The following is a 13,488-nucleotide window of genomic DNA, read 5'->3' on the forward strand; positions in this document are numbered from 1 at the left end:
TTACCTGTCCATTGTGAAAAGAGCTATTTGGAGAAATGTAGTTTGATGATATTGTCCTAGGGTTCTCTTTTTAGATAATTTTAAAGAAAATCAGGATAGCGAAATTCCCTTTAGATTTTGAACTCCTTTAAAATATCTAATTCACCTTTCTAATAATTAAATTATAATAATCATGACCTGGAGCTAAACGATATGCATTGGTCTGTTTTACGTTTTACGATTTTTTTTACATCATACGACATGGAAGTTCAGCGGAAGCCATGGGGTAATCCAAATATACACACTCAATTTTTACATTTATTTTTAATATTAGTGAGAAGTCCAGCCACCTTCCTTTTAGATCACCTCTTGTAATCTGTTAGGCATAGAAGATTCATGGTTTCTGACGATCTGTGGTTGGTTGTGGAATAGCTTCCATTGTGTTCCCAGTGGTCCATAAGTTGATCTGATCTCCTCTCCCTCTCAGGCTCCCAACATTTTACCAAATTAGCCTAAATATTCTCAGTGAGGTTCATGTCTGTATCCTTACTTGGCCAGTCAAGCAATTGCAGATCCTCTCGACCTTGAAACCATTCCTGGACTATTCTGGCCGTATGGATGGATGGAGCAGCGGTCGTGAATGAAAATGACAGGAGCAGGTGGGGAGGAATAATTCCGCTGTTGAAGTGAAAGAAGTTAGAAATCCAGAATAATTTCAATGTATTTTTCACCAGTGAACCTCCACTCAGTCCTGGTGAAATCATCCATACAATGTAAGAAGATCCAGCCCCACACGTTTACTGTGACATGCCCATTTCTGGTCACCTGGTCACCTCGTAAATGTTTCTTCTGTAGTATCTGAAGGGAAAAAATTTAATTTTTAACAATTTACGCTTTGCTTTTCGTAATAGGGAAAATAATGCCATATCGTTTGGGGAAATAAAATGCTAAGTAACAACCCTTGCATTAAGTTAAGAATGTTTATTCATCTGCAAAGATTAATACTTATAATAGCATTAAGTTTGATCTGCAACGGTCCGTTATGATATGATATTCTTTAATCCAGTAAACAGGCTGTACTCAACATTATAAGTTTGCTTACGTGATTATTCATAACATTAATAATGCATTTGCTTAATGCCTGAAAGCTGGCAATAGTTTAACTAATGGGGGGATTTCAATGAAGAATTTTTATTTTCACACTTCTCGTGGCAATATAATTCATTTAGCGGAAAATACATGGTTATTGACTGAATTATTATCTTTTGATTAAATATTACCCTTGCTTATAATTATTATAGTCTGACTGTTATTATTAATTATAGGAACTCACCTTATATTACTCGGTCTTCAGTTATGTATTCTGCCGTGACTTCTGCTAGTAAAAGACCTTTCGTCACTGCATACGACTCGATACCAAAATTCCATATCCTCCCCCACAAACTGTTGAACAAAGGCAAGCCTATCAGCACGATGCCGTTCGGCGAGAAATTCCTTCTTGGCAGGAATTCTATGAGGTATTCCTGCCTCATGCAGACGTCTTCGCACCGTCATAGCCGAAACATTTAATGCCAAACGTTCACAAATAGCAATAGTATTGGTAAAAGGATCTTCTTCTGCTGCTTGTCGAATGTCGTCGTTATCCTAATGGGTGGTCATTCGTGGTGGAGGTCTTCGAACTGAAATACGTAATTAACATGCAGATACCTAGATAATCAAGATTAATTATAGCCTGTTTACTTATGGGAACGAATATTTGGTATTCTGGGAAGTAAAGAGAAAGAATCACTATTAGAGTTCAACAGGACCAAGGCAACTGTAATTTAGGTTTCATAATTTCACGGGTTTAAAAGGTTTATAGTTTAAAACATTAATAAATAAATGAAATAAATAAATGCTATCCAAAGTCGGTCAATTTCCCAGTCTAAGCGTGCCTCCTTTTCCATTTATTTACTGTTGTAGGGGAGACGTCAAGACACTGTGCAACAGCACCTATTGAAAGCCCACTTTCTCGTAGAGCGACGATCTGCGCCCGGAGAACTATATGTTGCTGTTCATTTCGAGACTATAACGAATACTACTAGCAGAGGACAGATAACCTATCAAAATTTAGACAACACCTCAGTCTAGTCATGATTGGGTGACAAACTTGTTAGCGTGTAATAGGGGTGCTGTAGCAGTGATATCGTTGTTAAATCACACGATTACTGGGACTGATTGATTGATTGGCTGTTACTGGCATTGCAACATCTCAGGTCATTACTGTCATTGATAACGTTTAAAATTCTGTATGTCTTTATAATGATAAATTGTTAATTATTTGTTTGAAACGCTGTTTACTAAAGGTGGTGCTGTTCCTCTCTTAACGTGAATTCCACTAATCAGCTTAGCATTACATTTCCCCAAAACGATATAACATTATTTTCCCTGTTATGGAAAGCAACGAGTAAATTGTAAAAAAAATCAGATTGTTTTCCTTCAGATACCACCGAGGAAACATTTACGAAGTGGCCAGGAGTGGCTTGTAACTGTAAACGTGTGGGCCTGGATTTCCTTACATGGTATATGTGATATCACCAAGACTGAAGGGTTTCACCAATGAAAAATAGGTTAAAATTCTTCAGGATTTCTTCCTCCCTTCACTTCACCAGCGGAATTATCCGTTTCCACCTAGTCCTGTCATTTTCATTCATGACGGCTGTCCCATCCATACGGCCAGAGTAGTCCAGGAATGGTTTCAAGGTGGAGAGGATTTGAATTGGTTGACTGGCCAAATAAGGGTGCAGACATGAACCCCATAGATCCCGAGAAAGATAAAGTCGATTTATTAAAGATTGAACAATTCGCAGTGCAGTGGAAAAATCATTGAATTTCTAATTAGTTTTCTCCCATGTATACATAATTTGTTTTTTATTTTTGTTCCCATTATTTTTATGCTTATCCATTTCGTATGAAGTAGCTACTTTCGCATATCTTATGTAATATAAGCAGGTTAGGGGTAATTACGTTTGTTTTACTCTACTCGAAACAGAGTCTGAATCCCAACGGAGGTGAGGTCGTCAGCAGGATTTTTAAATGGGTCAGGCTTCATAACCACTCACCATGAATCAAAGGGACACAAATCTGGCGCTGCAAGGACGAATGGCTTCTCGATACGAGCCATTGAACATCACGTGATGTTGGTGTGTCCCCCACCACGGTACAGTTGTGGATAAGAAGATGGGAGAAGAGTGGGAACTTGAACGACTTGCGTAAGTTGTTAATGCTGAATGATTGGTGGATATGTTACATTATTCATGGTTATTTAATCTTGCTTATTTAATATGAAAGTTTTTTTCTTAAATGTATTTCGTCTCGCTATTATAATTTGGGTTAGACTACAGATATCCACAGCCATTCCAACACCACAATAATATTTCAGGTGCACCTCCATAATTCCACACCGGTGGGTGGTTGGCCCTTGCCGACCAAGAAAGTTAGATAGTCGATTGAGTTGTCTCGATAAAATTAAGCCTATAAGAGCATTTTATCTGTGCCCACCCCGTCACAGTCATTGTGTGTCTTATGATAGCTATAGTTTATTTATTAAATGTCATTTCAGTGATGGCTCAGCAATGATTTACAGTTTTAATAACCACCAACCAAATTGAGAATATTATGGATATATGTAACCTCGTTCTATTTGATATGCTTTTGAAACCAAAAATATACCGCCATGTTTACTAAACTATGATCAATCCATCGAGTACAAAATTCGAAGAATCTATAATTGATTGCGATGTTATATAAATTATAAGTTAAACATTTAAGATAATATGTTCGCTTAGCTAGGCCAGGGGGTCCACGGAAAACCACCCCAGCTGAGGATGACGCCATTATCAGGGCGGCTCGAGAGCAACCCTTAACCAACGCCGAGGCCATTCATGAAGAACTTGGATTAGGTGTCATCGATGACAGTACGAAGCAGACTCCACGCTGCTGTGATTCATCACGGGACTCCAGCGACGAAGGAGCTCTTGATGGAGCGACATAAGGCGGGAAGGCTTGATTTTTCCCAACGTCATGCTGATAAGGGTTTGGACTTTTGGGGCAGGGTCATCTTTACTGACGAGAAGTGCTTCTCGTCCACATCGCATGGGAAGCTGCATTGTTGGCGAACAAATAGAACCCGGTATGATAAGCAAAATCATTATTTGCATCAATTATCAATTGCATTCTTCTTTATATTAATTATTAATATTCAGATTTTCTCCATGGAAGTGGACTGTCAAAATATATAAAAGGAGTAACATAAAATAAGAGTTCTATTTCTGAGATAAATATTAGGTAAGGGACAGTGGCATCATTTGCTCTTTTTCCTCAAACATAATATATTAAATAAATAATTTCAGTGTTGTTCATCACTGAGAATTTAAATTCTCCAAAGGTATATATATATATATATATATATATATATATATATATATATATATATATATATATATATATATATATATATATATATATATATATGTGTGTGTGATTTTATATTATACACCCCTATTTTTTTCTCTCATTCAGATATGAACCTCGTAACATTGTTGAGGTGGTTCGATCTGGCCATGTCACCTGCAACGTTTGGGGCTGGGTGTGTCTGCATGGTATGGGTGGATTGGGTTGGATTGTGTTTCTTACCGAGGGGACGATTTACAGCAGCTAAGTATGTTGAGCTGCTGCAAACCTCCTTCTTGCCTTCGTTACGAGAAAGGAATTTTCCCTTCCCACCAGGGCCCATCCTGTTCACACTGCTCACGTTGTTCAAGAGTGGTTTGCCAGACAGGATAACCTGCTTCTTCATGAATGGCTGAGCAAAGGAGCAGATATGAATGTGATTGAACACGTGTGGGCCCCGATATGGTGAACAGCATGGAAAATTGAACATGAGAGAACAACTACAGCAACTCATGGCTTTCACGATCAACTCTCAGTGGGAAATTTGTAGATGGAGACCACAGCAAATTTTCAACCTTGTTCATTCGATGCCCGACAGATTGAGGGAAGTGACAGAGAGAGGGTGGATGGTCAAGGTATTAGATTGTAAATATAAAATGTTTATTTGTTTTGTAATAGGACATAAAATGTTCTCATTTTGTTCTCACTAGTTATTTGATTATATGTTTTAATAAATATAATTCACAACAAGTTTTATTATAACCATGATATTCTTGATATAATATTCGAAGTATCTGTAAAAAAAAAAAAATGGCATAATGCCTCCATACAATATTGAGAGTATTGCAGTAAACTTTCCTACTTACTCAGGCCCCACATGTTTTTGATGTCTTCCTAATCACCGTTTCTTGTTAACAGCATTGAATTATAGAACTGAATGACTCGCTGAGCACTGTTTTCATACAGTGAGGTCGGTAACAGTATTGGCAAATTGCCTTACCTGTGGTGTGGCCGATACAGATATAACTCGCCACTTATTTTCGCTTATTAGCTTCTTGGAGTCTTAAAATAGTTTCCATTATTTGAAATGTAATGCTTTATATCCTACTGATATTTTCAATGTATCTTTGGTTAAAACCTAAGTTATATGAACAAGAGTAAAATGTGGCATATTTTTTGGCCATCGTTGTCGTTTCTGAGTATAGGGGTCATATGCTCTGTGGGACATTTTAAAAGGTAATTGTCAATTCAGTAGATGATACTCTCTTTATGTCAGCCACTATAAGGAAAGCCCAAATGACTTCACCTATCACCTGAGGTCAACGAAATATATAGTCTATAATATATCAGTGCATACATGATTTTAGAAAAAAAACAACAGTTAACCTTAAAACAAAAGGTCAACCACGTCATATGACGTGTTGCAGAAGTCGTCCCACACATGTTGTTTACGTCATGTGACGTTTTTAAGCTTTTAATTTTGTGCGCCTTCATAGCTTATTGTATCGGTATTGGTTCTGTACTACTTAATTCCTTATTAGAGGTCTTGCTCGCCGTTTGCACTGCTCGTCTTCCATTTGTATGAACTGCGCGGGGGAGGGGAGGTAAGGGTGGCCAGGAGGTTGTCAGAAACGTCAAACCAGCTAATCCTGTGTGGCAAAGGATTGGTGGCGATATTTTTTTGCCGCACACCTCGATTTTGATGATAGTATATCAGGAATAAAGTTTTTTTTACTCTATTTTTAATGGTTCTATAATGGAACTAACTGTAGAGAGATCCAATCGTTAATTTCATGTTATGAAATGGGGTAATATATCAAGCGAACACTCAAGGGAACAAGAGTTTATGACATTACAGTATCAGAGATGAGAAATTTCTTTGCTTTGGTTATGCTTATGGGTATTGTCAGGAAGGGCAATCTTCGATATTACTGGGTCACTGATCCTCTCTTGAACAACACTAATGACATATCAGACTGCATACTGGGCGCAGGGGTTTTTCTTGTCACTAAAATTAAACTTAGTATAGCTGAGAGAGATATATATAAGTTAGCTAGTATAAGAGAGAGAGAGAGAGAGAGAGAGAGAGAGAGAGAGAGAGAGAGAGAGGAGCTAAGTGTCGGAGACTCAACAAATTCATTGAATATTTGGGTATATTCAATCATTTGCTGCTGGGCTTCTCTTTATAGCTTCCTATTGTAGAATTTGTAGGAAACGCACTGCAACCGATGCTGTAAACTTGGCTTTACGTTGGATAAGGTTAAAATTAAAATCCTGTTATGATGTTCGTGATTTTCGGCAAAACCAATATAACTTTAAAATGTTGATCAATTTCAAGTATTGTGTAATGAATATGACCGATATATAATAATAGACACGGATGTAAGATAATGTCTTGACCGAAAGTTAATTGGAACCATATTAAACAAACTTATGTTACAAGTGAGACAACAATATTCATTACAACGATATAAACTGCTCAGATTTTTTTTTACTCCGTGTGTGTGTGGTGTGTGTGTGTGTGTGTGTGTCTTTCTCCATCCATACCTAATAACTCCGCCCACCAAACGAACTCCAGAACTTATTGGTGGAACTCTTGTTAGCAGAGAGGGGGTTCTCCCCCCCATCTCCCGCAGTAAACACTGTTACCATGTAATTTTTTTTCGAAGTCCTCCGCAAGACGGTGTACCAGGGAAACCTGTGTCCAACTGTACCATTGGATCTTATGTGCTTTGGCCTTAAGCCTCTGTTTTACATCTTCTATTGTGTCGTTTAGTCCCCTCTCTTGTACTTTGTATTTCTCGTTGAGTTCCTCCCTTGTTTTCTTGCTTCTTAGCCTTTCTTCTGCCATCTCTTTCAGTTTACTCAAGTCAGATCTCATCACCATGATTTGCTTTTCCAGGCGCCTTTTCCAAGGAGGTTGCTGTTTTTGTTTTCTGTTGGGTTGGTTGTGCTGGTGGTGTTGGTGTTCGAATCTCCATTTGTTTCTGTGATACTGGTGTGTGATTATGCCCATTATTTCATTGACCTCACTTGTTTTCTCCCTTAATTTCTTGGTGTTGGTAGGCTGTTTTCCATAGAGGGGGATTCTTTGTTCTTTCTGTATCTGGCTCCATCCATTGTCTAATCTTTTCTACCCATATTCCGTCCTCTCTGTTACTTCGACGGTGTTTCTTCGTGTGACGTTGTTTGATACCTCATCCTCCCTGTCGTCTTCTGTGGCATCGTCTCTCAGTTCGTCTTCGTGTAATTCGTTGTCGTGTGACATTTCCCTTTCCAGTTCTTCTCTTTCTGTTGGGGAGAGCCAGTTTTGGGGGGTGTTATTCCTCTCATTCCAGATGTTGACCAATCTTCTATATCCTCTCTCCGTCGGGTTGCTTCTTTTGATGTAGCATCTCCATATTTCCTTATTTTCTTCTCTGTATATTTCTTCCTTTTGCTTCTGTAAGCTCCAATCTCAGGCTGGATGACGACCTCCAAGTACCTGACCGCTCTTCCCCTTCAATTGGGTTGAATACCTGGTTGCCGGACGAAGCTCCTCTGTTGCCAGAGGTTCCATTTTGCGTCGTTGTCGTTTATTCCTTCATTTCTTTCCATCATTGCTGAGTTTTGCTATTTAACCCATAGCTGGACCTACCCCATCAGGGATAGGTACTCATTTACAGCTGAGTAGACTGAGGAAATTATGGTGAAGATCCTTTCCCAAGGAATCAACGCCGAGGAGAGCGGTCACCCATCCAACGACTGACCAGCCCCAATGTTGCTTAACTTGACTTTAAGTCCATTGACGACCTAACCCACTCCTCCACGGCGCCACATTATTATTATTATTATTATTATTATTATTATTATTATTATTATTTTTTTTTTTTTTTTTTTTTACTCTATCACAGTCCTCCAATTCGACTGGGTGGTATTTATAGTGTGGGGTTCCGGGTTGCATCCTGCCTCCTTAGGAGTCCATCACTCTTCTACTATGTGTGCCGTTTCTAGGATCACACTCTTCTGCATGAGTCCTGGAGCTACTTCAGCCTCTAGTTTTTTCTAGATTCCTTTTCAGGGATCTTGGGATCGTGCCTAGTGCTCCTATGATTATGGTACGATTTCCACTGGCATATCCCATATCCTTCTTATTTCTATCTTCAGATCTTGATACTTATCCAAATTTTCCCTCTCTTTCTCTTCAACTCTGGTGTCCCATGGTATTGCGACATCAATGAGTGATACTTTCTTCTTGACTTTGTCAATCAACGTCACGTCTGGTCTGTTTGCACGTATCACCCTATCCGTTCTGATACATAGTCCAGAGGATCTTCGCCTGATCGTTTTCTATCACTCCTGTAGGTTGGTGCTCGTACCACTTATTACTGCAAGGTAGCTGATGTTTCTTGCACAGGCTCCAGTGGAGGGCTTTTGCTACTGAATCATGCCTCTTTTTGTACTGGTTCTGTGCAAGTGCCGGGCATTCACTTGCTATGTGGTTTATGGTTTCACTTTTCGTATTGCACTTCCTACATATGGGAGAGATGTTATTTCCGTCTATCGTACTTTGAACATATCTGGTTCTTAGGGCCTGATCTTGTGCCGCTGTTATCATTCCTTCAGTTTCCTTCTTTAGCTCTCCCTCTGTAGCCATTGCCAATTGTCATCGCTGGCTAGTTCTTTAGTCTGTCTCATGTATTGTCCATGCATTGGTTTGTTGTGATAGTCCTCTGTTCTTTCTGTCTTTCTCGTGTCTCTGTATATTTCTGGGTGGTCTTCGTCTGCTTTTATTAGTCCTTCTTCCCATGCACTCTTTTAGCCACTCGTCTTCACTGGTTTTTAGATATTGCCCCCCAGTGCTCTGTTTTCGATGTTGACGCAGTCCTCTATACTTAGTAGTCGTCTCCCTCCTTCCTTTCGTGTTATGTATAGTCTGTCCGTATTTGCTCTTGGGTGAGTGCTTTGTGTATTGTCATATGTTTCCTGGTTTTCTGATCTATGCTGCGGAGTTCTGCCTTCGTCCATTCCACTATTCCTGCGCTGTATCTGATTACTGGCACTGCCCATGTGTTTTATGGCTTTTATCATATTTCCGCGTTGAGTTTTGACTTGAGTATCGCCTTGAGTCTCTGCATATATTCTTTCCTGATCGTGTCCCTTCATCTCTTGGTGTTTTATATCTCCTCCTTTCCATTATTCCCAGGTATTTTGTATCCTGTCTCATCTATGTGTTTGATGTTGCTCCCATCTGGTAGCTTTATCCCTTCAGTTCTCGTTACTTTGCCTTTTTGTATGTTGACTAAGGCGCATTTTTCTATTCCAAACTCCATCCTGATGTCCTCAGATACAATCCTTACAGTCTGGATTAGGGTATCTATTTCCTTGATGCTCTTACCATACAGCTTGATGTCGTCCATGAACATCAGATGGTTGATTCTGTTGCCTCTTTTCTTGAGTTGGTACCCGGCATCCATCTTCTGTAGTACTTTTGTCATGGGAATCATGGCTACTACGAAGAGTAGTGGGGTACAGTGAGTCGCCCTGGAAGATCCCTCTCCTGATATTAACCTCTGCTAGTCTTATTCCAGAGCTTGTAAGTATTGTATTCCAGTTGCGCATTGTATTTTTGAGGAAGCTGATGGTATTTTCCTCTGCCCCATATATTTTTAGGCATTCTATTAGCCATGTGTGTGGTATCATGTCGAAGGCTTTCTTATAGTCTATCCATGCCATGCTTAGGTTGGTTTTCCTTCTCCTACTGTTCTTCATTACCATTTTGTCTATCAGGAGCTGGTCTTTTGTGCCCCTAAACTTCCTTCTGCAGCCTTTCTGTTGGTGGGGGATGGTGTTTTTTTGTTTCCTCTAGGTAGTTGTAATAGCCTTTCACTGATATACCTGTTAGTAACTTCCACATTATTGGTAGGCAGGTGATAGGCCTGTAGTTACATGGCTATATTTCCCTTACTCTTGTCTTTTTGTACTAAGGATGTTCTTCCTGTGGTCATCCATTTGGGTGCTTGGTGATTTGAGATACAATGCTGGAGTTGTTCTGCTATTCGTGGGTGTAGGCCTTGAAGTTTTCTTGAGCCAGTATCCATGGACTATCATAGGACCTGGGGCTTTCCAGTTTGGCATTTTCTTGTTGGTGTCTGACTGTGTCTGTCGTGATGTCTGTGAATCTTTGTTTTATTCTCCCCTGTTTCTTCTTCCTTGACTTCCTGGAGCCATGTTGCATGTTTGTTGTGTGATACCGGATTGCTCCATATGTTTTCCCAGAGTCTCTTACTTGGTTCGGCTTCAGGAATTCTGGGTGGTTGACTTCCCCTCTTAGTTGGCTGTATAGTCTTTTCTGGTTTGGTTTCCGAATAAAGTTTGTTCTGTTGGTATCCCTTATTCCTGTTCATGTATCGTTGGATCTTATGTGCGTTTGGCCTTAAGCCTCTGTTTTACATCTTCTATTGTGTTGTTTAATCCCCTCTCTTGTACTTTGTATTTCTCGTTGAGTTCCTCCCTTGTTTTTTTGCTTGCTTCTTAGCCTTTTTTCTGCCATCTCTTTCAGTTTACTCAAGTCAGATCTCATCACCATGATTTGCTTTTCCAGTCGCCATTTCCAAGGAGGTTGCTGTTTTGGTTTCTGTTGGGTTGGTTGTGCTGGTGGTGTTGGTGTTCGAATTCCCATCAGTTCTGCTACTAATCTTGCTCCTGCATATGTCAAGTTATTTGTTTCTGTGATACTGGTGGTCTGTATTATGCCCATTATTTCATTGACCTCACTTGTTTTCTCCCTTAATTTCTTGGTGTTGTAGGCTTTCATGGAGGGGATCTTTGTTCTCTCTGTATCTGGCTCCATCCATTGTCTAATCTTTTCTACTCATTCCGTCCTCTCTGTTACTTCGTCGGTGTTTCTTCGTGTGTCGTTGTTTGATACCTCATCCTCCCTGTCGTCTTCTGTGGCATCGTCTATCAGTTCGTCTACGTGTAATTCGTTGTCGTGTGACATTTCCCTTTACAGTTCTTCATTATTATTATTATTATTATTATTATTATTATTATTATTATTATTATTATTATTATTATTATTATTATTATTATATCGAACGCAGAATTCATGTAGCGTAAACTACAGCATGGCACTTAAAATTCAAATGCTTATTAAATTATGATAATCCCCAGTCCAAACAGAACCAGTAGTAAAATATACTTAGGATTAAGCCTCTCCAAATCCTGTTAGTGAATCAAAATGACTGCCTATTATTAATACAATATTCATAACCAAAACCTCTTATTTCCCCCCATTTTAGATAATGAATATGAGATTCATTGCCCAAATCCCAGGCTGCTGTCCGAGGCATAATACCGGATTCCAATATCCTTTGAATCCAATAACGTTGACAGCAGCAAATTATGTAAGTCTTTGCCGTCATAAGAGAAAGATATTGGAGCCGAGACGCAGATTCGGTAGTTTATCAAGGAGGGGAGACCAGAACACTCAGCAGATGAGGCGCTGTGAGATTAAACGTGTTAGCGACGACATATTATCTTCTCGGAGCAACAGAATGGAAAAGAATGTAGAATTTGAGCCAGAGGCCAAGCGCTGGGACCTATGATAATGGGGTCATTCAACGCTGAAAGGGAAACTGAGAGCAGAAAGGTTTGAAAGGTGTAGCAAGAGGAGAGTCTCGCAGTTGCACTATGAGACAATTGTCATAAGAGGTGAGAAAGTAAGATAGAAGAGGGAGAATAAGAACAGAGGTACAGTTAAAGGAATGAAAGGGGTTGCAGTTAAGGGCCGAAGGGACGCTTCAAATAACTTTGATTAATGCCTACAGTGCATCGCGTCAGATTAACTTGTCTCTCCTGAGTTTCATGGAGACGAGACCTAAACACGGCGCTGATTTGATGCGTCATAAGATGTGAAACGAAATACTTCTCTTTTTATCTTATTATATATTGAATCGTTATTTTTCCCTTTCAATAAGTGAACACCTCTTTCTGTATTTTCCATTACCTTCTGTAACTTCTTTTAAATGAACACCATATTTTTTGGAAGCTTGAATTTCAAGTCAGTGGCCTCTGGGGTTTGTTCCATATGGATGGGGTTCAACTGCTGAAAAATTATAATAAAATAATAATAATAATAATAATAATAATAATAATAATAATAATAATAATAATAATAACATTAGGAGTGTTGTCATATCTCCATAATCGTATTCATATGGTTTAATTTAGGCCTTTGAAGGTTCTCAGGGTAGGATGGAAGAGTAGTCCTTCCCCGAGAACATCAAAGAAGCAGTTAATCTCGGGAACATTATCTTTGAAGAACCATTAAGCGACTCTAAAGCATCATTTCTAATTAACCGGTAATGTGATTTTGTCGCGCTTTTGTTTATACGACCGGCTCTGACAGAAGCTTCTTTCTGCCTTGTGACTCGGGTCGTGACAAAATCGCTCATCGTTTATAACTCGTTTCAAATGGACAACACTTTCTTTGGAAGCTTGAATTTCGAGTCAATGGCTCTTGTGAGCTTGGTTCATATGAATAAGGGTTTATCTTCTGAATAATAATAATAATAATAATAATAATAATAATAATAATAATAATAATAATAATAATAATAAGCAAATTTTCATTCCCAGTTGCATTTTCATTTTATAATGACGCGAAGCACATGTCCATTTTCATAATCAGGACTTCATCTATGGTTGATTGATTAGTGGGGCTGGAGAGGTTGAACAGCAAGATAAAGGATCCAGAACGTAAAGGGGATCGAATGCAACTGGTGGGACTAGGAGAAAAACTCCACAGTTGCACTTACAAGTCCTAATCAGAGAGGTTGGACAGTAGAACTTAGAATGGCGCAAGGAGTGGAGGTAAGGGAAAAAGGCAAAAAAGTAGGCGGGGCAGATAGCGGCCGAAGGGACGCTGCAAATGCCATTTAGTAAAAGTCTGCAGTGCACAATGACAAGTGAACTGAGAGGACTATGAACTGACAGTCCTCCCTCTCCAAGGGGACATCGAAGATGGTGCCGTGACTGAGACCGCTGTTTGCTGGAAGATGAAAATCAAACTGCAAAAGCTCAACACTAAAATAA

The 13,488-nt window shown here is 39.3% G+C and overlaps 1 long non-coding RNA gene across 1 annotated transcript; it reads right to left on the reverse strand.

Moving 5' to 3' along the window:
- Positions 1-423: 423 nt before the first annotated feature.
- On the reverse strand, positions 424-2,759 carry LOC135196717 (uncharacterized). The gene is made up of 3 exons (XR_010310431.1): positions 2,538-2,759; positions 1,313-1,658; positions 424-837 (listed from the first exon to the last, which is right to left on the reverse strand). It is a non-coding gene; the product is annotated as an uncharacterized LOC135196717 (long non-coding RNA).
- Between the last annotated feature and the right edge of the window lie 10,729 nt (positions 2,760-13,488).

Source organism: Macrobrachium nipponense, chromosome 18, assembly GCF_015104395.2.
Source record: "Macrobrachium nipponense isolate FS-2020 chromosome 18, ASM1510439v2, whole genome shotgun sequence".
Lineage (NCBI taxonomy): Eukaryota > Metazoa > Arthropoda > Malacostraca > Decapoda > Palaemonidae > Macrobrachium > Macrobrachium nipponense.